The 25873-nt window shown below is 42.0% G+C and overlaps 1 long non-coding RNA gene and 1 pseudogene across 1 annotated transcript; one reads left to right on the top strand and one right to left on the bottom strand.

The window, feature by feature from the left end:
* Positions 1-7445: 7445 nt before the first annotated feature.
* LOC140845128 (uncharacterized) lies at positions 7446-11578 on the bottom strand. Its single transcript, XR_012123837.1, has 3 exons — positions 11509-11578; positions 9866-10264; positions 7446-8740 (listed from the first exon to the last, which is right to left on the bottom strand). It is a non-coding gene; the product is annotated as an uncharacterized lncRNA (long non-coding RNA).
* A 1939-nt stretch (positions 11579-13517) lies between these two features.
* Positions 13518-24003, top strand: LOC140845127 (uncharacterized; annotated as a pseudogene).
* The last annotated feature ends 1870 nt before the right edge of the window (positions 24004-25873 follow it).

The following is a 25873-nucleotide window of genomic DNA, read 5'->3' on the forward strand; positions in this document are numbered from 1 at the left end:
AATCCTTGATCCATTTTTTACAATCCTTTTTTCTCTCTCTCTCCTGAAGACAAAACCCTACTTGACCAAATCACCCGCAGGTGCACCATCTGCCAACGCACTAACTCTAATACCCCCCTCAAGGCCCGACCCTTCCCGGCTCATCAAGCAAGGGGTAATGTCCCTGCCACAGATTGGCAAATAGACTTCACTAACATGCCCCCCCGTACGGCGTGCCAGATGCCTACTCGTGTTAGTAGATACATTTTCAGGATGGGTCGAAGCTTTCCCCACCACTAACAAACGAGCGTCCGCGGTTGCCTCTATCCTCCTCACCCAGATCTTTCCTACATTCGGGATGCCCACTTCCCTCCAATCAGATAACGGCCCTGAGTTCACTGCCCAAATTATCCAAAACCTCTCCAAGTCGCTCTCGCTCCCCTGGCATTTACATTGTCCTTATCAACCACAGGCTTCAGGAAAAGTAGAAAGAACCAATAGGACTCTAAAGGACATCCTGACCAAACTATCTCTAGAATTACACCTTGACTGGGTTTGCTTACTTACCTTAGCTCTACTCCGCATTCAATCTTTGGCCCTCCCAAAGAAACCTTCCTTCTTGTTGCCCTTTGAGATCATGTACGGCCGCCCGATTCTACACCTGGGGCTCCCTTCTCACAAAGGACCAATTCCTCCCAATATGGCCCTTCTGCTACACTCTCTCCTTCACACTGAATCACTGAATTGTGGAAATATCAGGATTGGCTCCTTCCTGATCCATCCGCCTCCAAAAATCCTCCTGTCTTACAGCCCGGCCAACTAGTGTTTTATAAGCCGCCAGAGGATCGGCCCTCTCACCCCAAAATGGGAAGGTCCACACCCAGTTATTCTCTGCACCCCCTCGGCCGCCAAGCTCTCACTGCCTGATAACTCGGTCACTCCTTGGATTCATATCTCCAGGTTGAAACCAAACACCCAGGACCCACCTTCTCTGGACACCCAAGACCCATCAGTCACGATCCAGAGTCCTTCGGATACAGCCCAAGACGCTGTCTACTCTACCACGCCTCATCCCTCTGATCTCTTGAAACTCCACATCTCCTGTTCACACCCTTTGCCATCCATACCCAAATCATGATTTTTTTCCTTCTTTACTGCTCTCACACTTTTTTTCCTCATTCCTATTGTCTTCCCCGCCACCCCAGCCTCCTTTGTATGGCGATTCAAAGTCAGACAGACTTACACACAGCATCAAACAAAAGTTACTGCCCTCATTGCCACATTAGACTGCCCTCTGGAAGGCTGCTCCGAGCCTTTATACCTCCACTTTCCTCCCTCCACCAAAGTGTTCACTAGCAGCTACCTTTATTCTCCCTACCTCTGCTTCCTCTATGACCAAAAACAAGGCTATTGCAGGTGATGGCCAGACACCTACGGGAGATGTCCCTACTGGTCTTGTGCCATTCACTAAATGGGTAACTCCCGGTACCCACAGTATTACTCCTCCAACCGTTTCATGAAATATCCCAACGGCTCATTCTCCTTATCAATCCCAGATCCCTGGGACTCTCAATGGGACGCCGGAGTCACAGCCTCAGTTTACTACGGGGGGTCCTCGACCCCCCATGGTACCCTTCATATCTCTCGAGAGTATGTTCCCTCTCATTCCCAGATCTCTCAAGTTGCATCCGATATCGGACATTCCGAAAAAGTCATTATCTAAACTCTTGACGGCGCCTCTTCATCTTCTCACTCCCGCCCCTCTTCCAATTCCTCCTACTCTTGGTTACAGCTCATTCAGGACACCACCACCTTTCTCAAACACACCCTTAACACCGCCAATTGTTTCTTGTGCACATCACTACAGCGCCCACTGCTGGCCGCCGTGCCCCTTAACATTTCCAATTACTCCTTTCACGCAGAAGGACAACCCTTCCGCCCCCTGGCAGACATACCCCTATGGGAACTAGAATACGCAAACAATCTCACCATCCACCACTGTGTAGGCCCAACCCCTCCCCCCTCCAGCGCACTTCACTGTCTCTCTATCCACACCCATACCTCCGGTTCTAAGACTTTTACGCAGCCGGGACACTTCTTTTGGTGTAATGGCAGTCTTTTCAACTCACTGCCTCCCAACTCCAGCACACCCTGCATTCTCGTCACCCTAATCCCACAGCTTACACTTTACAGCATGGCAGAATTCCTTGAGCTTCAACCTCCTTTGCCCTTGCGCACAAGAAGGGCTGCTTTCCTTCCCATTATGGTCAGTATTTCCCTAGCCACCTCAGCCAATGGGGCAGGATTTTCAGGGGGAGCCTTGGGTCACTATGGGCAATTAGAGATCTCAATGCCAAACTTGAGGGGGCCCTGACATCCACTGCCGATTCCCTGATCTCTCTCCAAAGACAGGTCACTTCGCTAGCTAAGGTCACCCTTCAAAACCGGCGGGCCTTAGATCTGCTTACAGCTGAAAAGGACGGCACCTGCGTCTTCCTTCGAGAAGAGTGCTGCTATTACATCAACGAATCTGGCATTGTAGAAACTGACATTACCAAACTCACCGACCTTGCCTCCAGCCTCCACTCTGCTTCCAATTCCAACCCATTCTCTTCAATACTAACAAACCCCCTCCTTACCTGGCTCTGGCCCATTGCAGGCCCCATAATAATCATTCTTCTCGCCTGTCTCTTCTTGCCTTGTATAGTAAAGTTTATCAAATCCCAAGTCAGTAAAATCTCTAATCAAACTTTCAACCATCTTTTACTCAGGAACTACCAGCTTTTAGCCACAGAAGATCCCTCACCCTCACGTAACCTCCTCACCACACGCTGAGATGGACCCCTCTCCCCGCTGGAAACAGTTCCTGGAAACACTGGCCACAGACACCTGGCTTCTGGCATCCGTATCCTCTTGGCACCACTGGAATCAACAAGTCCTCGACCTACGGTTACAGGGAACCTTCATTGATTTCCAAACTGAAGAAGTCCACATCTACTCGTCCTTACTGTGGGGAGTCCTATCAACCCTTTCCTCCCGATCTCAAGCCCTCACTCCCTTCTCCACCCCATTCAGCAGGAAGCAGAGAAAGCAACATCCACAACCCCATAGAGGAGAAAGGGGGGAATGAAGGGCCCCCACTCATAAGATGGCGAATTTCCTGCTTCTCTTCCGGGTCCTCAGTACCCACCGGTGCCACCTGAAGCCCAATCACCTCTCGCCCCCCTCCCATTCCCAGCACCTAGCCAATAGCCACCAGCCCCATAGAAGTAACACCTCAATCACCCCATGCCCCTTCCTATATAACCCAGCACCTTTCCCTAATAAAGTGGAATTCTCCAGTGAATTGCTGCTGTGTGTAGCTCCTTCCTTTCACTTTCCTCTTAAGACTGCTTTCACTGCGTCCCACAGAAGTTGGGGCTTTGTGGTGTTGTTGCCATTTATTTCCATATATTGCTGGATCTCTATTTTGATTTGGTTGTTGATTCATTGATTATTTAGGAGTATGTTGTTAAGGCTCCATGTGTTTGTGGGCCTTTTCACTTTCTTTGTACAATTCATTTCTAGTTTTACACCTTCGTGGTCTGAAATGTTGGTTGGTAGAATTTCAATCTTTTTGAATTTACTGAGGCTCTTTTTGTGGCCCAGTATGTGGTCTATTCTGGAGAATGTTCCATATGCACTTGAGAAGAATGTGTATCCAAAAACATCAAATTTTATTAAAAGTTACATAACAACAAAGTGTTCGATATAGAGCGATAGCGTGGCCCTACTGAGACTCCACAAATGGTTAACTGTTACTGTTATCAATCATTGTAAATAAAAACCCAAGAAAAAATAAAACACTATCAGAAAATTCAGTTTCTCTAAGAATGTGGGAGAGCAGCAAGATAATTGTATCAGCAGCCTCCCAAATGGCCCTGAGGGCAGACGGCCGCCACAGCCATCACACACGCCATGTGAACCTGATGCCACAGGAGTACTGAGGACCTTGCAGAAGTGCAAGTGAAAGCCGCTTGGGAATCTAAGACACCAAGTCCCCTTTTCTGTGGAAATACAGCTTCCCTATCTACAAATGTAGTTACCCATACAAATTAACACCAGCCATAAAATTATACAAACTAAATTTATTTAAATCTCTTGATTGTAAATAATGAACTTTTAATAAAGAGGCTTTAGACAAGGCACATATTTTGATCTTTCATCAAAATTCTAGGCTGATGATTCTATCTCAACACTGAAATTTTTCAATTACCCTAAATACAACCTTTATTATCCACAAAATTATAATATAGTAGATAAGTCTAATCATGCTGTGAATTAACAGACTTTCATAACAAGGCCAAACAACCCAGATCAGAAAAATCAGTTTGTTTCAAATGAAAAGTTTACGCAACTTGATCTGTCATATGGTCTAGGACATAGACCCACACTTTAAAGACCTATTAACTTAGGAAGAAATTAATCAACTATAAACAAAATAATATTAAATCACTGCGCCAACTTTCTCTGTTACGTAGAAAACACACTCTTCAGTTTGGTTCTATTAGCAGAAGTTCATTTGAACATCTTTCAAAATAACAACACTAGGTATACTCCAGGAACTATATTCAGGTTGGTATATATAACCCAGTATTGGGATTACAGCTACCCAAAGGCTGATACATATTCAAATGCCTCTGTCCCCAGTAAGACTCCAACTGTCCTCAAGGCAGTCATCATGGAGACCTACTCCAATGGTGTTCTCATTCTTGCTGAACATTTTAGTAGCCTTGGATACTAAAAAAAAAACACATTTTTGTCAAACTTGGCTAAAATTTGAATTCTCTGAGAAGGGATTAGATTTTGGGATGAGAGACTTGTCACGGAGAACTACATCCAGCAAACAGATCCAGCTAAATAAATTTACTTCATTTTTTTTTAAAGTTTTTTTTAAATAAGGTTTTTTCTTGTTGTTGTTATCATTAATCTACAGTTACATGCAGAACATTACTAGGCTCCCCCCTTCACCAAGTCCCCCCCACAATCCCCATTACAGTCCCTGTCCATCAGCGTAGTAAGATGCTGTAGACTCACTCCTTGACCCCTATGCCCCCCCCACATTATACATGCTAATTGTAATGTCACCTTTCTTTTTCCCCCCCTTATCCCTCCCTTCCCACCCATCCTCCCCAGTCCCTTTCCCTTTGGTAACTGTTAGTCCATTCTTCGGTTCTGTGAGTCTGCTGCTGTTTTGTCCCTTCAGTTTTTCTCTTTGTTCTATACTCCAAGATGATTGAAATCATTTGATACTTGTCTTTTTCTGCCTGGCTTATTTCACTGAGCATAATACCCTCTAGCTCCATCCATGTTGTTGCAAATGGTAGGACTTGTTTTCTTCTTATGGCTGAATATTCCATTGTGTATATGTACCACATCTTCTTTATCCATTCATCTACTGATGGACACTTAGGTTGCTTCCATTTCTTGGTTATTGTAAATAGTGCTGCAATAAACATAGGGGTGCATCTGGTCTTTTTCAAACTGGGCTGCTGTACTCTTAGGGTAAATTCCTAGGAGTGGAATTCCTGAGTCAAATGGTATTTCTATTTTTAGTTTTTGACTTTATATTTTTTATCTATACTTTCTGACTTAGTCTACTCCTATAATAGTGGCTACATCTGTGTATTCTATTCTATATAAGTGCTGTAATCGTTCACGTATCAATATTCCCTACTCAATTATGGACTCTCAGGGAGAATGGCCATACCTTGCTCATCTCTGTAGTCCCAGAACAGTCCTGTAATTTAGTATATCTACTTTAGTACCTGCTGGTATCTGAACTGTGGTTTGATGTGTTTTACAAGCTGCCCACGTGTTGGTGACTATTACAGTACCATACTGGACTACTGGCCATTCCTTGAGCTGTAAGATACTCAACAACCCCCATCACAATTAGGGAAGGATCATACAGAAAGAATATTCAATATGATCAACCTCAGTTTGTAGGGTTGTCCTTAAAATTGTATTTAAACACATTATGTGACGCATAGGGTTTTTCCTTTTGAAAATTCACAAAGCTATTTCTGCACTCACATTAATCTAGCTCCAGTACTTCATACACATCATAGAAAACTAAATTACAGGAACACCACATTCTCAGGATACATAAAAATAAAGGAAAAACCTAAGACAATGTAAGTCACCAATAGTATAAAGTAAAATTTTGCCAAAAAGCTACCTTTTCATTACAACATGGCTAGAGAGTCCAGAGGGTCAAGACCATAAAATTTATACGCTTTCCCAAGAAACAGGGCTGGACGGTAATGGCATTTTGAGAATGTTCCAGTGTGACAAAATAACACGGGTTAACATTTAAGTAGACATTAAGCCTCTCCAAAGTAGATGAATATTTACGAGATTAAGTTTCTGTTTTGTTAGACATTAAAGAAAGGTCTTAGCACTTAAAGGGAAATGTAGAAATACAGATGACCTAATCTAAAACTAGTTAACAGAATTACTGAGACTGATAGTCTTTATTATTTTAGGAAACATTTTACCTAATATTAAAAGCATGTGGCATATGTTTTCAGCTTTTTTTTCCCAATTCTAGAAATTGAGTATGAGTCCTTTTAGTATTTACCTTTCCTTCCCACCCTCTACCCAACCCCAAACTTGCTTTGGATGTCTTCTTTAATCTTTCAAGACGAGAGTGAATTCAAGTACGATGAGCTCTTGAATACGGAGCTAAAATGACAGCCTCATATGACTATCCTGACTCTTGAAAGTACTATTAGTCTCACAGAATACCAATCTAATTCTTAGAAGCAGCAAACACAGGAAGCTCAGTTTCAAGAAAAGTTAATAATAATTGATTCATCTTGAATACCCAGGAAGTACACAGCAAGGATTTGTGTTCTACGCAAATACTGACAACATATCCATCCAGTTAATACCTGCCACCCAGGGACAAGGAAAACAGAAAAAGCTCAAAGAGCAAATGCACAAGGACTACAAAGTATGGGAAGAAAACAACATACATTTAGGGAGGAGAAGGGGCTAGATGATACTGACAGATCTGGTGAGCTATCCAGACGGAAGTAGCCTGAGGTGGTGCAAGAGAAGAGATCCCCACTGACCAGAGGTGAGTGGAATGCGAGTGGACAGAGGTGAGGGTAAAACAGGCCGGAGCTAGAGGTGATGGGAGCTGAATTACAAGAGATAACAACTCAAGACTGGAGGTGGCTGACCAGGAAGAAGGTATGCCCAGGGAGATGGAGAGTAAAGAGAACAGAAGGCATTTTCAATGGGAGCCTGACCCACAGAAAAGGCAGGAAGTATACAAAACACCAAGGCACGAAACAAGAAATTCTGGACAGATGAGGAAACACGTACAAGTGAGAGTAGGCGTAAGTAGGCAGGGTAGAGGGGGGAAAGGGTGAGGTAAAACAGGCCTACTGGGAAGGAAATGATGAAACCACAAATGGTTTCTGGAATTTCCCTTTATTAATTGTTAAATCTGTTCTTTTGCTTATATTTTTCTGTTGGGTAAAACTTGGTTCATTAAGAACAAAGGTTTCCTCAATTAATGGAGGACATATTACTGATGAAGTCAACTGACTTAGTCACAAAAAGAGCTGAAAATAATAAAATTTACTTCTCCCTGTTCATTATCTTAGCTCTAACCCACAAACTAATATTATGTGTACACACACACTGATGGCTACTTGCTTTATTTGCTAATTACAAGAGCTCTCTCTCTGTCAGAGGAAAGGACAGAGAAAGAAGGTAACATTTACATCAGTATTACCAACAAAGAAATGCGATAGAGTTTTAAAACAATAACAGTTAAAAGCTGTAAATTTTTTATAAATTGATACCACCCACATTATTTTGCTCTGCTAGGTAACTGAAAATGGTGCCTAGAGATCATCTTTCATTTCCATCTAGAAACAGTAGGGTAAAGCAAAACCCTGAGGAAAAATGTAAAAAAAGTAAAGAGCAACTCTGAAGAATGGAAATCATTCTATTCTTGATCCCAGAAACTAATCTAGGATAGAAGAGCAACCCTTCCAAAGGTTTATTTATAAAGATAGAGTTCTTATTTTAAACTGAAAAAAACAGATCATCCGCTCTTTGGTCTAAGAGATTGAACATATAGAAGCTGAAAGCACGTAAAGCTGCAATGTCTGTGAAGAGGCGGCAATGCTTCCTAAGCAGCCCATTGCCATCCTACCTTCAAGGGAGTGGTCAGTACAGTCCATTTCCAGAGGCCGACACCCCATTGTTCCTAGTTCTCCTGCTTTACCTACTATTTCTCTATCCACGCAGAATAAAACTGTGATTATAAGCAGATTTCCAGCTACCGCGGTAGAGGGAAGTAACTAAAGTATTATACACAACAGCAGATGGGTTAACAAAGATATTGTACGAAAAATGTAGAGATGTGCTAGAGTTTTGTCACTCTTATTTGCAGAGTTATCTTCTTTCAATGGCTCCAAATCCTAAATGGCATTGGGATTGCTTCTTGAAATTAGCCCTTTCTTCAGGTTTTCATCATCTGCAAATATCTTACAGTCTTGGCCATATGGACCCACTCACAGGCACCTGAAATATTACTATTTACTTCTGGAAATGGTTGCTGCCCCACAGGCTGTAGGAGACTCCTTGTAGGAATAAATCTGTTCTTTGGTCCCTGGTGAGGACACGCTGAGGCTGGAATTCTCTCTCCTATTCAGAGACAACATGGAAGCCAAATTGTGCTGTTCCCAAGGTAAGATACCTTGAAGAATAAAAAAAAAGAAATCAACCAGGTTTGAAAAACACAAAAACTCCAATACAGCAGTACAAATTCTCACACAGTATTACATTTTAGTTAAGACTGAAAAATAATTAATTCAAATAAAAAGTTTTAATCTTTCCCCTTAGCTTTAAATATACTAACTACATTTTTCAACAAAATTTAAAAGGACATCCCAGAGTATACAATAAAAATACTGTAAATAATTGATACTTTCCTGAAATCAATAAAAAAACCATCAGTCAAAACTGTAAAGAAATTCTAGTAACTGAAGTTTTGACCTTTACCATGGCCAAAATAGAACATACGCTTTGAGAAAACACCTTCTCTTCATTCATATCTTAAACTTGGAAATGGTATGAACAAACATGGTTTGTATTCAGCTGTAAAATGAACTTCTAATTGATGACTTGGAAAATTTCCTCCAGCCATAAAATTCTGAAATTAGTATTATCTGGTGATAAATCTTGGTATTACTGAACCAGCTGTAGGCAAGCCATTTGATTTTGCCCCATTTTTCTTATCTGTAAACTATAGGGGAAGGAGAAGCTGGGGTCACTTAAGCACAGCTTAAAATAAAGATGCCCTGAAAGCTCTGAATAAACACCTGTTACTTTTATAATAAACTTTCATCATTCGGATGTATCCTCCTACTTAAAGAACCACCACACTGGATCATGTTCAGGACCCAGCTCTACAGCCCTCAAATTCATTACGTGGGGCAGGAGAGATTTCATTAAATCCCTTCTTGATAGGCTTAAATTAAATGAATCAGTGTATCATTTTCTGTTTCCCTAATAATCACCCCTTCAGAGAAAAGCCTGAGGTTAAGGCATACATGCCAACTGGATAAACATTTCAATATAAATTATTTTAACTCAAATTTTCCAATCATTACCTCAGGTATTTAAATAGAATACAACTGAGGGATAATAGTCACAGTTCTATGCTCCTCCTAGGACAGACCATCTGAAAATATGTGCTGAAAGTAAAATGACAGCAGCATATGTGTGTCACTTCTTCACTGACTCACATTATGCAGCTGACCGCAGGACAGATAACACGACCCCACCCCAGCAGAAAGGAGTGGGACACAGAATACTCTACCTGCAGGTGCATGTCCTCCCTGGCTGCTCAGCAGGCTGGGGCCATGCTTCGTTCACGGACACCTCCTCTTCTGCTTCCTGGGCAGTGGGCATAGGATGCATGTACTCCCCTAACGCGAAGCCATTTAGATTCAGTGACTCGTGATGCCCAATGCCCCCCAACCCACAAATAATACCGACAGCTCCTGACAAAAGGGACACAAAATGGGGCTTTCAGAGAAAACCACTGTTCTTCACCTTGCTGGATTTTTTGTAGGCCCTCAGCCCTCACCTAATTCCACATGGCTTCAAAATGACTTCACTCCAGATCTGTCACCAAATCAACGGCACAATTTCACGTTCTTTCCACTGAGGAAATACGACTTGATTTGAAGAGGCCTCCCGGCCCCCATGGTGTTCTCTATTGCCCAAGACAGACTGAAAGAGTGGATCAAGATTCCACAAAAGAACAAAGCAAATGGATGGAAGCACACAAGAAACCGTAAGACTCACATTCTGGCAAATAACTACCACAAGTGTTTAAGAATGGAAACTAGTAAGATACTGTCATTCAATATTTTCTGTTTTGCATAATTTTGACACTAAATTAGTAACTTAAACAGTCACTGTCCTATGACCTGGTGAATCACTGTCCTAGAATATAATGCCTGTGGAGAGCTGTAATCCTCACTCAGCTTTAGGATCCCAAATTTAGTCTCTCTCCCTTCGCCTTTGGTCATTTCAAAATACAGTGTCCCCTTAACTATTTCATTATCAGCCTTTACTACTACTTGGAAAATTCATTGTTTCTGCAGCTCAGAGTCACTGCAATCATTTATGCTACTTTGAAATTTGAAAAAGAGCACCTTTTACAGCTGAGAAAGCATAAACTTTTAGATCCCTCTATTGTCTTTGATAAAGTAAACCTCCCCAGAGAAACCATATGTACTCAGGAACCAGATGGCCTGGGTTAGTATCTTATCATCCTACTGATTACTTGTCTTATGATCTTGGGCAAGTAACTTGATTGCCTTGCTGACTCAGTTTCCTCATCTGAAAAATGGGACTGTAATTGTACCTACTTCAAAGACTGTTGTGAGATCCAAATACATTAACATGTAAAGGCACCTGGGACAATGTCTGGCACATTTTCAGCACTACATAAAAAAATGTTAGCCATTATTATTACTGTTTTATTTAGCTCCAAATTTTCCTACTTTTCACGTGTACATGAAATTTGCCTAACATACTACCTACTTGAGGACTGGGACCACATTTTGAGTATCTCTGATGCTTCTCCCATGGTATCTAAGATTCACTCAAATGGGTAAATATAAACCCACTGTCTATATATTAGTATGCCAGATGAACAAGGAAGTTCTCATAGTACTGTATTAATATATATTCTCTACCCTTGAGTAGCCTCTATTTTGGATGGGCAAACAAAACACATGGAACACTTACTTAACAACATAAAGCCACAGAAGATTAAACACTTAAGTATGTGGTATAAACAGCTAACATTCAAAGGTCTCCTCAAGGGCTGCAGACTGTGGAGAGCATGAGGCTGGAAGGGCCCTGTGCCTAAATGCAAATGGGATCTTCACTGGTGGAAAGAAGGGAGAAGAGGATGCCAATGTACTTTTGTTCATTCCAAATACTTACTGAGCACCTTCCATATGTCAGGCTCTGTTCTAGGCTCCAGGAAGACAGCAATAAGTGACACCAAACAGGTTGCTACACTCTGGAAGCTTAGAGAGCACTGCAGAGAGGGCCAGCCTCTGAAGGAAGGAATGAGAAGGGCTTTTCGTCCCATCCCAAGAAACAAAACATCACTTAAATGCCTCACAAACAAGAGCCACTGTTGGCCTTATGGTCACTCGGGCTTTCCAACAATGACAAATACACAGAAGTGGCTGTCATAGAAAATTCAGGAACTTTTCATGCACTGTACTCCAAATCTGTTCCACTGTTTATAAAGCACCTTAGAGGGATAGTCTCCATATTTCTGGATATGAATAACATATCCAAGATTTACAAACACATAGTCATTACTAGAATGGTTTTTGTAATAGAAGCTGTACAGGCCCTAAATTTTGCCCAAATGAAAGCCTGTTAATGCTTTGCTGTTGGCCCTTGTGCTTCCTCTCCCTCCACCCCTTTTCCCCCTTCTTAACTTCATCTACTAGTGGCTGCCCACAAGTGTCAAATATCTACTAGGAAAGTGCCTCAAGGTGCATGTGGTGGCAAGAATCCATTAGTCACAATGGGTGGAAGTATTAACTCCAAAAGAAAACACGTGCATCATCTTCTCCTTACACTCTTCCAAGGATGACAACTCTTCACTTAGCCTCTCCCCAAGAGAATGCCTTTAGGGAAAGGGACCCTCCTATAAATACTGAACCCCAAAGCACCCCCAATCTTTTCCTCCCCACCCATGGACCACTAGAATCAGAAGATAGGTTAAGTCCAATATGCTCTAATCACCATTAAGGCACATTTCCAAGCAGTTCCCTCAACATCTCCCATCCTTTCAACCACAATTACTTCTACTTCTACAAACTGGTGGATCTCACCATCCTTCTCATCATTGCTATGCCTACATAAATCATTAAATTGTATCTTCAGAGACACAGTCAAAATACACACCTTAAGGAAGTCAAAACTACTTAATTAAATTCCATCAAATATTAACTTTTTAATGCACAAAGTACTAGACTCGAAACAGGATATGCTTAAGACATTCAGAGGCAAACTGAAATATAAGGTAGATCCCCACAACACAGATGATCTAATAACAGGCTTAAATTCATATACGTGAGAATGTTAGACCATCAACAAAGTAATAGCCGACCCATTGTGGTCCACCCCTTTGGTTTGGTATTGAAAAGTTACTCTTCCTGTTTCATTTCATTGGAAATGTTGCTTACAAACTAAATATAGAAACAGGGGCCCTTCAGAAGGGGCCACTAAAGTGGGCCCAACATTTACGTTTCAGTGTCCAAGCATAGCCTGTTCATTGGGTGACAACGATACGTAATGGGAACTTGGATAGTAAGAGCACAGGGCTGTGGAAACGAGCGAATATCCAAATAAAGGGACTAACTGCACTTCTATGCAATTTTGAAGCCATTTTCCAACATGAAGAACACATTAATTTACTCTATGAGTCATTTTATATTGCCAACACCCTTATTTTACAGAAGCGGAAACAGAAGTAATTAATGTAATTTCAGAGAAAACCACTGTTCTTCACCTTGCTGGATTTTTTGTAGGCCCTCAGCCCTCACCTAATTCCACACAGCTTCAAAATGACTTCCACATTTGGACCCTTTCAACTCAAACTCGTGTAATACAAGTATTTTTAAGCAACCCACGCTTACAAAAAAAAAGTTACCCCAGATGATTAAATGAGATAAACCATGTAGACCTTTTGGCACAGTTCTGGCAAAAAAAAGTACTTAACATTACTTATTATTAATGTTCCTAACTGTCCAACTTCATAGAGTCAAACTAAATGGGTGAGCTACATGATTATGTCTATGTAATACACGAAAGCTAATATATGTTATTAATATATGTTATTGTACCAAGTAATGCTCTTCACCTAGAACAAGAGTAACTTTAATGGTAACCAGAATCATTCACAAAAGAACAGAAAACTTGCTAAGGGATTGAGTATTAAGTGTTAGTTCTTATCTACGCTTTTAGGTCTAGTATGAATTATCATTAGCTGTCAGCTGATCTTAGAGAACTAGCTCAAAATGAATAGTTAAGACCTCAAGCACATGGGCAAGTGGCCATTTATTTGCATAGACCTCTTAAATCTGATTACTTCAATACCGCTGCTGAAATCCTACATAAATTCATTACATACCATGGAGGAAAAAAACCTTTTTCAAGTCCCTACACACATAAAAATTGTAAATACCCAAAAGTCACTTTAAACTGACACTATTACAGCAACCTGAGCACATCCAATTTTTAAAACACTTCCAGTCTCGGACACGCATCATTTATTAGGATAGGGAAAACAACGGAAAGGCAGTTTGGAGAGCATGTGCTTTCTTAAGTAAATACTAAAGTAAATATTAAAAGTAACCCGATGTCCTCATGACGAAAAAGACCAGCTCCGTGGGACAAGGCGCACCCCCACCCCACGCCGAGAGTCAAGCCCGGGGCGCGCCGCGGTGGGGCGGGAGGAGGCGCGGCAACGAGCCGTCCCCGCGGCTCCCCGCCAGGCTTCAGCACACACCCGGGCCCCACGAGGGCCTCCGGGCGGGGACGGCGGGACCGCGGGCGCCTGAGAACGGTCGGCCCTCCCGCGGGGCGCAGGTCCCGGGCTCGCGGGGCGGCCCCGGCGGGGGCGGCGGGGCGCGCCGCGAGGGGGAAGGGCGCCCGGCTGCACTCACGCGCCCGGGGGCGGCACCGGGGCCGCCGCTGCACCTCTCCCGTTCACAACTGACAAGGGGTGGGGGAGGGCAAGACCTGACTCTTTGTGCCTCCGGAAACCGGCGGCCGGCAGGAAATGACGAACGCGGAGATCGTCCGGGTCCGTCGGTCACCGGCTCCCGCGCGTCCCACCTCGAGCAGAGCGCCCGGCCGCGTGCCGCCTCCGGCGCGAGCAGCGTGAGTGGCACCGCCCGCGCCCCGCCCCGCCCCGCCCCACCGCGCGCCCGGGAGGGAGGGGGAAGGGTCCCCGCGCGCGCCCTCCGGGCCCGGGCCGTGGGGCGCCTGCTGCAGGCGTCGCCCGCGCTCGGAGCCACCGGGGCCGAGCAGACGGGAGTGTGGCTCCGAGTTCGGAAACGCGGATGACACGTTGCGCAGCCTCGCTGGCAGCTCGAGGGGTGGCGGGGCTCCCCGCGGGGTTCCGGGCTGCAGGGTTTTAGGACTGAATCACGCGCGGCCTGCGAGCGGAGGCAGGCAGCGTCCAGGCAGCTCTGCGGGATCCTGCCCGTGGCCATTTACTGGGAGATTATATTTTGTACCCGCTTGACTGGATTTCTTATGGGAGGAGAGGGTATCGCAAAATTGGGGTCCCGGCTGGAAGAGTTAGGGTTTGGGAGTCAGATTTGTGTGACAGCATCCCCCCTCCACTCCGTATCCTGGATGACTCTGGGCAAGTTACATAACCGTCACCACCATCCCTGTTCCTTCTGTAAAATGGAGCATTAGTGCCTCTCAGCAGGTTGGTTGTATAAATTACATGAGTATGTGGACCGCGCGGCACCTAAGTCCTCAAATGTCAAATGCCTTCTTCCTGGCAACCGGTTGAAGGCCTGTTAGCTAGTACCTTTCTTCTGGGACCCACACTTTCATTGTTTCCAGGGAACCGAGAAAAAGAAAATCCTCTTTATGCAGTGGGTTGTGTTGTAAGAACTCTCAGAACTGTGTCTCCTCTGAATTTGTATGGAAAAAAAACAAAGTTCTAAGTGAGCCAAAAATGGTAGCATTCCAGGCATGATCACAAGTGATACTCAATTTTAGAACCACCGAGACATGGCATCAGGAACCCAAAATAAGGGAACTAATCTTAAAATTTATGGTATAGTCACTTGATCCCTGGAACAGTCATCCTAGTTCTCAACCTAAAAATTTATCAAACTAAAACCAACCCCTAGTTGTCATATTTTAGCAACTTTATATCTCGGTGTAATTGTTTCTGTGGGACTTAATTTAGCTCATCCTGGCACCTCCTTACTGAAATCGTTCAAGCATTACTGTACAGGAAAAATAACTGAAAAAAGTTCAGTTCTCTTGAAAGAGCCGTGAATGGCAGTCCCAGCACATGGCTACTAACTACATAGGTAGCTGAATTACTGAGATACTAATTTGCTAGGAACCAACCATTGAAATGCCCATGTAATTTTTGCTTTAGACTCTAGAGGAAGGCTGTGGTGGGTGTGCAGTAACCACTCAGCAGGTATATATGTATACACTTGGTTAGACTGTGGCATGCTGGGAGGGGATGGTCATAGTTCAGGACACATGTGGGCCATGGGTCTGTCCTATGACTCTGGACAAGGCCATTCCTTATTCCTGGCTGTCTGACAAAGACGTGCCATTGGTCATGACAGAGGACTGGGCAGGAAAGGCCTCCCCTCAGGGTAAATCTTTTACAACTATGCTACTAAAAATAATTCAAGTGCATGTCCCCGGAACCAGGGAACAGTAGTGTCATTGCATACCAATGATGTTGTGTAATATACGTTGTATAATTCACATTAAAATTTTACCTTTCTAGGTCAGTAGTAATTCAAAATCCCTCTCTAAATATAATTAAAGACTAGAATATTTGTAGCAGGAGGAAGACAAGCTCTGTAGGAATGCCGCACAAGAGTGGCATGTGAACAGAATTTCATGTGACAAATTGGAGCAAGAAACTGACCAGGCTCAGATCCATTCAGGCATTAGAAAAGAGGTAGGTAACACTTTTGTAGTTTGTCAGATAAAGGGCACCTGCAAAATATTCTAGTGGCCATTACTGTAGTTTCCATGTTTCTCCCCCAGTTTATTAATAACTCCCAGTCCTGAAACATACCACCTTCTAGGCATAATTGTCCTGGGTTTTCTGCAGTATCTCAAATCTGACATCTAAAGTCATCTGTTTTTGCCCAAAATACAGTAGTTGTTCTTAGTTTACATTTTGGCACTAAAACAATTCTACATTCCATAAGTCATAAAGACAGTTATAGTCTCTGGTCTCCCAGAAGTTTCCATTCATAAAGTAGGCTGATTATCTACTATAAATCCTAATGTTACTTTCAGAGAAAGTCTGGAGTTCAGTTTTAAAGAATTAGAACTGTGATGTGCCAAATCCCCTCCCAAGCCTGTGCCTCCTATTCTCTTAAAAACAAAAATCCATATTCAGTCCTTAATATCTAGGAATTGGGTATAGTTGAATATTTAACTAATGCTTAGATCTGCATCTTTAAATTTTTATAGTTTAGAGTAAGTTCTGTTTTTATTACTCCATGGCTAATTTTTACAAGATCAGTCTTTATATTCATCAGGTACTAATAGATGTTTTAGAGAAATTAAGCTTGCCCTCAACTTCTAGAGTTTGAGTTAAAGGGCCACCATGCTACTCACTTTGTTGTGAATGAATACAGTATGTCCCCAGATGCCTGACAGAAACCTGAGATGTCAGAACGGGAAAAACCCCACCTGGCCTAAGAGCAGACCTCTGGAGATATTTCATCCATTTTATGCTGAGGCAAGCCGTAAGAAAGAAAACAAACTCTGCCCTTAATAATACACATTTATTAATTTCCTGAGCCGAGTCTACATTAAAGAACATTTTGTAGGCTTCCACGGCAGATTGTGAGACATTTCCATGGGAGAATTTCTGCGATGCCTCTCTTGTAGGATAGCTAGAAAAAATTGCAAGGCAATTTCTTGCACATTCCAGAAAACTCTTTTTCTTGGTATTAGAAAATGACTTTTTCTTAGAAACTTACAGTACAGTTACCACACCTATTATTTGTTTGGTTTTTCTCCTTTGTATAAAATGTCTAATGTAATACTTAGGAATTTCTTTCACATATTAGGTCATTTTACTTAAGACTTACCTTTTATATCCAACACAAGGGAGGAATTTTCTCTTTTAGGAAAAGTTCAATTTAATTTCTCAAACATAAAAAAAAAGATGACTCTTTTACTTGCTATTTGATCCACTTGCTATTAGCCCTCTTATTTTCTGTGGGAATATCCAAAGAATGCATTTCCTTCAGTAGAAGTCACAACTGTGTAAATAGCAAGAAGTAACTTTTTATCCCACAGCTTCTTTCAACCACATTTGGCCAGGAGGCCAAAACTGGATAAAGCCCCCAACATTTTCCAGTTGCATCAGAGCGTATGTGGAAGAGCTTGGTCACCGCCATCACCTCTAACTCGGGCTGCTGTCACCAGGACAACACTCTCCTGTTAGCGCCACCTCCACTTCAGACCAGGATTTCAGTGTATTTGGGTATTGTGCTGACTAAAGTCAGTCAAAGACCATACGACTTCACTCCTATGTGGGATCAAAAAACAAAACAGACGAACAAACAAAATAGAAATAGACTCATAGTCACAGAGAACACCCCGGTGGTTGCCACAGGGGGTGTGGGTGGGGGGAAGGTGGAAAAATTACTGAGGACTTTTGATATCTTGATCTGGCAGATGGTTACATGATTATATACATATGTCAAAATTCGTCAAGCTGTACGCTGAGATTGGTGCATTTTATTTTATGTACCTCAGTATAAGAAAATTTAAAATAAAGTACTGGGTTGCTTTCTTCTTGGTGATTGTTATGGTTTGGAAACAGCAATAACATTTCAACAGCATATCCTTTTAGTAATATGATACTTTAAATCCCAAGTTTTGACCTTTATGCAGGAGATGTAACATTTCAAAGTAAAAGATATGGGGGATATGTTCCATGCCCTTGTCTAGACCATGACTTGGCATGCTTTTTCTTAAATATATTCCAGATTGTAAATATTTCAGGCTGTAAAAAGCAAGGGTACCGTATAGCTACTTGTCACCATCTAAAAGGTATCTGTGTGAAAAGTAGAGCCATTCTTGTCCCCTGGGCGGCCACAGTGCTGTGCTGGAGGTGGTCAACAGGCCATCTATCTGCTTGCCAGCCTTTCTCCCAACGGTCATAACCATCACTGACTCCAAAAAACCCTGCCGTCTCTTCCCTCTTAGGGCCCCATGCCTGGAGGTTACGGGGTGATGGGTGATGATGGCTCGATGGATTACAGCGTTCACAAGGCCTAGAACGAAGCCACCAATGTCTACTTGGTAGTGATCCTTGTGAGCTTTGGCCTCTTCATGTATGCCAAGAGGTATATTCTGTGTTATCTCAGGGTAGATAAAGAAACTGGGTATTTAAAAGTTTTGCAGGTGTGTGTGTGTGTTTTACCTGAATTAAATGCACAAAAATAATTTCATCAGCATTTTTGCCTCTGCTCTGAAAGCGCTGCCTACTCAGGTCTGTCCTTGAGCACTGGACACCAGGTTTGGCCTTGAAAAACCCTCTTGCTTTAGGAGATGTAGATGTAAATGCAGCTCTGGGCCCCGGGGCCGGCTACCCCATCTGCTGTCGCTGATACAGCTCGGTTTTATTGTCTTTCTTGGGCTCGCCGTTACCCTCTGAGGGGCACATTTTTTTGACCCATGTCCCTGAAATACAAAAACACTAACTCTTCTGGGGTTCAGCAGTTCTCCCTTCCCGCACTTAAGCTCCCCCTCCTGATTCTTGTGCATGGCCATATCGTAGCACTTATTCAATAATATTGGTATAGTCTGATTACTTCTCTCTCATTCCACAAAAACTTCTGTCTCTTGAGAACCAGGACCTTTAACCTTTGTCTCTGTGTGCCACATAAGGTAGAACTGACATAAATATTTCCTGCTTTAATTCCAGGTGTTGGAGTGTAATTTAACTGTTCTTTTCCACACCCCCTGGCTTCTTTCCTTTAAGTAGAGTCGAAAAAAAAGAGGGAGATGCTTTGAAGAGGAAAAGGAGTTTCAGCTGGACCGAGTTGCTTCTGTTTATAGCATCGTGCTTCACACTGCCCGCTACCAAGGTCAGAGAGGCACTAGATAGTTTAAAACAATTAGTAATCCAGAAGTGATTGACATTTGGCCTGGGGAGTAGTTCAGAGCCCACACTTGCTCTCAGACACTCGGGCGGGCCCTTCCCAGCCACATGTCCCCCAGAGCAGCTGGCTGTTGGCCACCTGGACCGCTGGGGAAGGTGAGAGAAGACTCCCCACTTCCTTACCGGGTCACTTGCAGGTAGCAGCTTTCCACTAAAAATAGCTGCTGCCTCCTACCCACCCCACTATTTTAAAAGCAGACACACTGTTAACTGTGAGTTGAGGGCCCCTCTCAGGGCATCCTATTGTATTTAAGAAATATGTTTATTTGTTATTTTCCAAAATTAAGGTCTGCTCACATTCTGTTTATTCTATAACCCAATAATTTATCTTTATTGGGATAACATGAGAAGGAGGGAAAAAATCAGATATTTTCTTGGTTGTGCGTTTTTCCGTGCAATATTCTACTTCTTGGAGTGGTGGTGGGTGGAAGCCCAATGGAGGCAAGTCACTTTGTTAAGTGAATGTGTTGACCTACTTTCTTTTCTTTTTTATAACCCTGTGGCTGTACATGTACAGCCTTGTATTTTTTAGTAAAAGAAAGAATACTTGAGCCAAGGAAGCATTTCAGAGACAAAAATAGAAGATGGACTCATTGTCATTGCCGACGTTCAAATGGAGCGTCTGATAACTGTCACCAGGAAACTGCTGGGCTCCTCCAGATACTAATACAAATCTCTCTTCTGCACTGGTGTTTTAGGAATAAAAGGAAAATTATGAGGATATTCAGCGTGCCGCCTGCAGCAGAAACTTTGGCAGAGCCCAACTTTTATGACACAATAAGCAAAATTCGTTTAAGACAGCAACTGGAAATGTATTGCATTTGTAAGTGTATTCCATGTTACCTCTACACAGAGGTATATTTAAAATGGATTTTTTTCAGTGTCCTTCAGTAAGTAATTAAACAATATAGGTTTTTTGGAGAAGGTTATCAGAAACAGTTGGTAATGAAAACTCAGTGCCTTTTTAAGATGCTGAACATAGTATCAGGGAGGCATATCTGCCATGAAGTGCTTCAGGACTCTGAGAACAGTCCTAGCCATGGTGTCCCTATGATTTGCAAATGTTAGCTATTTTGGTCATTAGTTAAGACTACTATGTCTTCCTACTCTAATTTTCCCTCCTTTGGACTCCCCCCCATGTGGAGAGGCATTCAGATGGCCCAGCATTTGGGGAGTCTGGCGGAGGAGAAGTTGAGTTGGAGCTTTTATTTAGTTTGGGTTTGAATTTTGTACTTATGGAATTTGCATTTACTTCTACTATAATTTGAATTACTGCAAGCCAAAGCAGTATAGGCATGGTTTGCAGGAATATGGCATGTGACATCAATGTGCAAGGCCGGCGGTCAGGTCTCAATATGCCCTATACTGGGCACCATGAGTACGTAGGAAGCAGAAAAGAAACAGTTTAAAATGCACAGAGCCAGAAGGAATTGTACATCAAAGCCACCGCCTTTTCTGCCGTCATTTAAAAGAATAAGGCGTGGTTTCCATGGTGTATCATTAAGTAAGAAAAGCAAGAGGCAATTGTATACATACTAGGATGCCTCTCTTTTAAAATCAGATGGCCAAAACATCCCTTGTATTACCTGTGTGTAATATAGGTGTTCCATATAATTACACAAGCATGGAGAAGGCTTGGAATGATACACATCACATTATGGGCATTCGTTATCTCCATGGGGACAGTGTGGGATTTTAAGGAAAAAAGACATTTTTTTAAGGAAACATGGCTACAATAAAAATAAAAGTGTGTGTGTGTGCATATAAATGAGAAAGAATGATCCGCAAGATGGTCCTAGTATATGTCTCAGGTGAGTGGAATTTCAGGTGAAAAGTAGAAAATATATATATATACTACTTTACACAACTAGAATCTCTAAGAAATTCTTCAGCATAAGTTTCTTCCTGAGAACTGGTGATAGCCGTTCTTCTGGGGAAAGGAAGGATTGATCAGGTAGGAGGAACATAAACCCTTTTCCCATTTCCTCTTCTGTTCCTTCTGCATTTTGTACCATATGCATGTGGTACCAGTTCAAAATAAATAAAACTTAATTCAACATAGCAGCATTATTCACAACAGCCAAAAGGTGGGAACAAACAGGTGTCCTTGATGATACACAAAATGTGGTATATAAATACAACGGGATGTTATTCAGTTTTTAATAGGAAGGAAATTCTGACTCATCTTACAACACACATGAACCTGAAGACATTGTGATTCATAGTTGCTCTTATTATGAAGTGAGATCAGCCAGTCACAAAGGGCACGTATTGTCTGATTTCACTTACCTGAGGCAGGTTCAGAGAGGTAGAAAGCAGAACGGTGGTTGCCAGGGGCCAGGGGAGCAGAGACTGGGGAGCTAATATCTAACAGGAGAGAGTCCAGTTTGGGATGGTCAACAGAGTCTGTGGAGATGGATGGTGGGGATGGCTGCACGGGAGTGTCAGTGTGCTTACTGCCACCGAACCTACCCCTACAGGTAGTTAAAATGGCAAATTTCATGTATGTTTTACCACAATAAAAAAATCCTGAAAAAAAAAACCTATTTCCTCAAAAAAAAAGTACAGAGCCAGAAGACCTGTATGGAAAATTACAAGAATTAAGTTAACACTGATGCCTAGTCAAAACAGAAGCTACTTCCTATCAGTAACATAGTCAATGTATTCAGTAATATATTCAATAGCAATATACAGTTTTAAACCAAGTGTATAATTTTTTATCTTCCTTGATGGGAATGCCATAAAATAAAAGCTCCCAGAATTCCTGAGTTTGTAAGATGTGTTCGTTTCCTATTGCCATTATAACAAATTGCCACAAATTTGAAGGCTTGAAACAACACAGATGTATTATCTTACACTTTTGTAGGTTAAAAGTCCTCCAGCAGTCTCACTGGGCTGAAGTCAGGGTGTTAGCAAGGTCCCCTTTCCTCCTCGAGGCTCTGGAGGACACTGTGCTCTGTCTTTTCTGGCTTCTGGAGGCTGCCCGCATGCCTTGGCTCATGGCCACGTTCCTCCATCTTCAAAGCCAGCAACATGGCATCTTTCCAATCATTCTTCCATTTTTGTATCTCCCACTCTCTCCAAACTGAGTCGGGAAGGTTCTCTGATTTCAGGGCCCAAGAGCTCAGGTTGGGCTGGATAATGCAGGGTAATCTCCCAGGGTCTGTACTTCAACCACATTTGAAGTGATACACTGACAGATTATGGGGGGTTAGGATGCACGCATCCTTGGAAGCCATTTTTCTTACGAACAGTGAGTGTAGTCCAGATTTGCACATTTGGTGAATCCCATCACACTGGATCACTGTGTTCATGACATGTCCAGTCCTGACAAAATCAGGTGGTTCAAAAGGGAATAGCAAACAGAATTCCTTTTCTTAAAGAGGACTCCCAAAAGTAGTATAAGCTTTAAGCCACAGAAATCTGGACCCACCCTGAGTAGCTTAAACAAATAGTTACCTCTCTCGGCTAGTAAAAATTTGATGACAAGATTGCAAGTTTTAAAGCTGACCAGTGAATGACATTCACAAAGATTTTGGCCCTGGACTTCCTCTTGTTTCAATTTAAGACCATTCTTCTTCAATAAACATTTATTGGAAGTACAAACAATACAGAATAGTGTATCTTTTTTATTCTGGTTTACATTGATGACCATTTCAATAAGTCTTATAAGTTAAACATAATCAAATTCCTTATGATGTAGACAAAGCATTATCATTTATCTGAAGGTGAAAATGTGAAATAAGAAATTTAAAAATGTTAATTTTACTAGCTTAATTAACATTTGCCCTTTATTTTAAAGTTCTGAATAATCCTAATATATAAAAAATTACAATAAACATGAAAATGGATATTAGCTGTGTTGAGAAATGAGAGGATTACAAAGTATAGTTTCCTCTAATGAAAAAAATTACTTAATTCTAAGCTAATTCTTTGCTGATAATCATGACTGGACTGTAATTTAATGATGTTAGCTAATAATGATTTTGTTCTTTCATTAATTTTGTTTTGTTTGTCTTTTAATAGCAAGAAAGTATGACTGTCAGCAGCCACAAAGCCAAACTGACAGTGTACAGCTCTCACTGGAATGAAATCTGGAAACCATCCACATAAGAATTGTTAAACAGAGTGGCAGCAACTCCTGATTCTACCACATCAGGAATAGCATTTTCTTACAACTTCAGTCTCCATAAAATCACTTTTCCTGTGACTTTCTCTCAAGATTTTTGCTGTGTTTTGATGTGCTTCTTTCAAGTGCATGTCCACGTCATTTGTTACATGGAAGGAAGGTTGTTCAAAAGGCCTGACCTCGGGCCTGTATGTACCTAGGAAGACAGAATATAACCAGAAAGGGTGACTTTACTTTGGGAAGACCTTTAATTTCTTCAGGGTACAGTCAGTCAGGAATAAAAACCCATCTTTTTTCCTATTTGAGAAAAAAACTGTACCAAATGTCTATTTGAACATTTCTGCAATATTAAAAAATAAAAATCCAGTAATTGGCATATGTCCTGTTTGGTTGTATTCTGAGAGACACGTAATGTGGGTAACAGCCTACTGCATACTGTACTGCTGCTGCGGTCGCTCTTCGGCTGAATTAACCATGTTCGCGTCTTCCGATGGGTCCGGCCAGCCTGCTGTCTCTTCTGCATCGTGAAGCACACCCATCTGCTGGTTTGTTTGCCTTTTTTTTTTTTTAATCCCACGGTTTAATTCCACCAGAAGAGTCATCTTTATGCCATATGGGGGCCATGCAGCTGAATTCACAGGCACCTCTCTCGGTGTTAGCAGCTTGCTTTTTGGTCAATGATGCCAAGATTTAATGTATCCATATGGTTACTTACGCTTTTTTAGCATAATAATTTTCCCTGAAGACTCCAATCTTGCATCATTTTGTACTGTACATTGAAATGTTTTTACCTAATTTTCGTATTTATTTCAATAAAAATTGGTTAGAAGTAGTGACAGAGAAGCTTAGCTGTCCATGTAACTGTCCAACAATTAGTCTTTGAATCAAAGCTGTTTTAATTTTGAGTTAGAGTTAACATTTCAAGCATCATTTCCTTTTCCTTTTATAATTGTGAAGTAAAGAATATAGGTCTTAAGCGAAAAGGTTTAGGCTAAATAAAATCAGGGAAATTGCTTTTACTTTTACAATTTAATCATAGCATTCAAAAATGTACATATTGTACAAGGTGAATTGTTAACCAAATGGAATAATTCTTTCCTAACTCACAAATGAGTGTGAACGCACTGCCTATACATAGGATGAAAAACTGAAGGATTGTAAAAGTTACAATTATGGGCTGAGGGTGGCAGCATGCAAGGGAACAACCTTCTTAAACTTGCCTTTGCCCTTAGGAGAACCACTCACTGTGTGTTTCCATGAGCAGAGAATGTAATCAGGGCAGGAGTGATTTACTTGTCACTGATCTGTGGTGCAATCTGGGCAAATTATAAAACCGGCCATCTCTGATTTGTAGGAATAGTGTACATAAATAAAGATCCCAAGGAAATCGGCTGATTTGCTTTTTCTATGCATTCACTAGAGACAGTCATAGCTAAAAACTGGTACATATTTGGTGAGCCTTGACAAGTGAGAGGATGAACTCATGTTTTCTCTAAGGCTAACTGATGGGAATCACAACCCCCGCTGACAGGAACAACAAGTCGGCCTTTGAAGTTCCTTCTCTGCTTCAACAGCTGAGCTGGGAAGGGGGTGGAAGCCCTGTGGCCACACTTCAAAGCTACACCAGCTGATAGTCCTGCCTCTGCCCCTAGTCCACCAAGGAGTCAATGGAGCTATTTCCTTTGGAAGAAAAGTAGAATGACCGCTCAACTGGTGACTAACACTCACTTCTTTCCCTCTTCTCGTTTTAATGTGTAAGAGACTCAGCAGTAAGCACTGGTCAGCATGAGTGTGTTAAGTAACTGGATGTAAGCAGATGCGCTAAAGGAAGAAGCCTCCAAAGAGCACAGATGTTTGCCATTGACCTCACACGCTTGCAGGTGGAGTTATTTTTCTGGTTCATCAGAAAATGAAATACAGAGTTTATGGTAAAATTACTGTCAAATATTTTAAGTATTGAGTAGAAGTTTGATAAAACAGTGATAATAAAAATAATTTCAGATCTTAGGATAAGAGTGAATTTAACTCTGAAAATGTAATTTAAAGAGAGAAGGGACAAAAATACATGGAGCCAAGTAATTCATTCAACAACCAGTTATGGAGTACATCCTCAGTGTTGGTATGTGTGATCTGTAGGCTAGGCTAGTATAGTTGAATCAGAATAGGAATAGTGCTGGAAAACTCAATTGAAATAAAAACAAAGAGGCCCCTGGGTTAACTACAATCTGTATACAAAAAAGGTTCAT

The sequence above is a fragment of the Manis javanica genome, chromosome 12, assembly GCF_040802235.1.
Source record: "Manis javanica isolate MJ-LG chromosome 12, MJ_LKY, whole genome shotgun sequence".
NCBI lineage: Eukaryota > Metazoa > Chordata > Mammalia > Pholidota > Manidae > Manis > Manis javanica.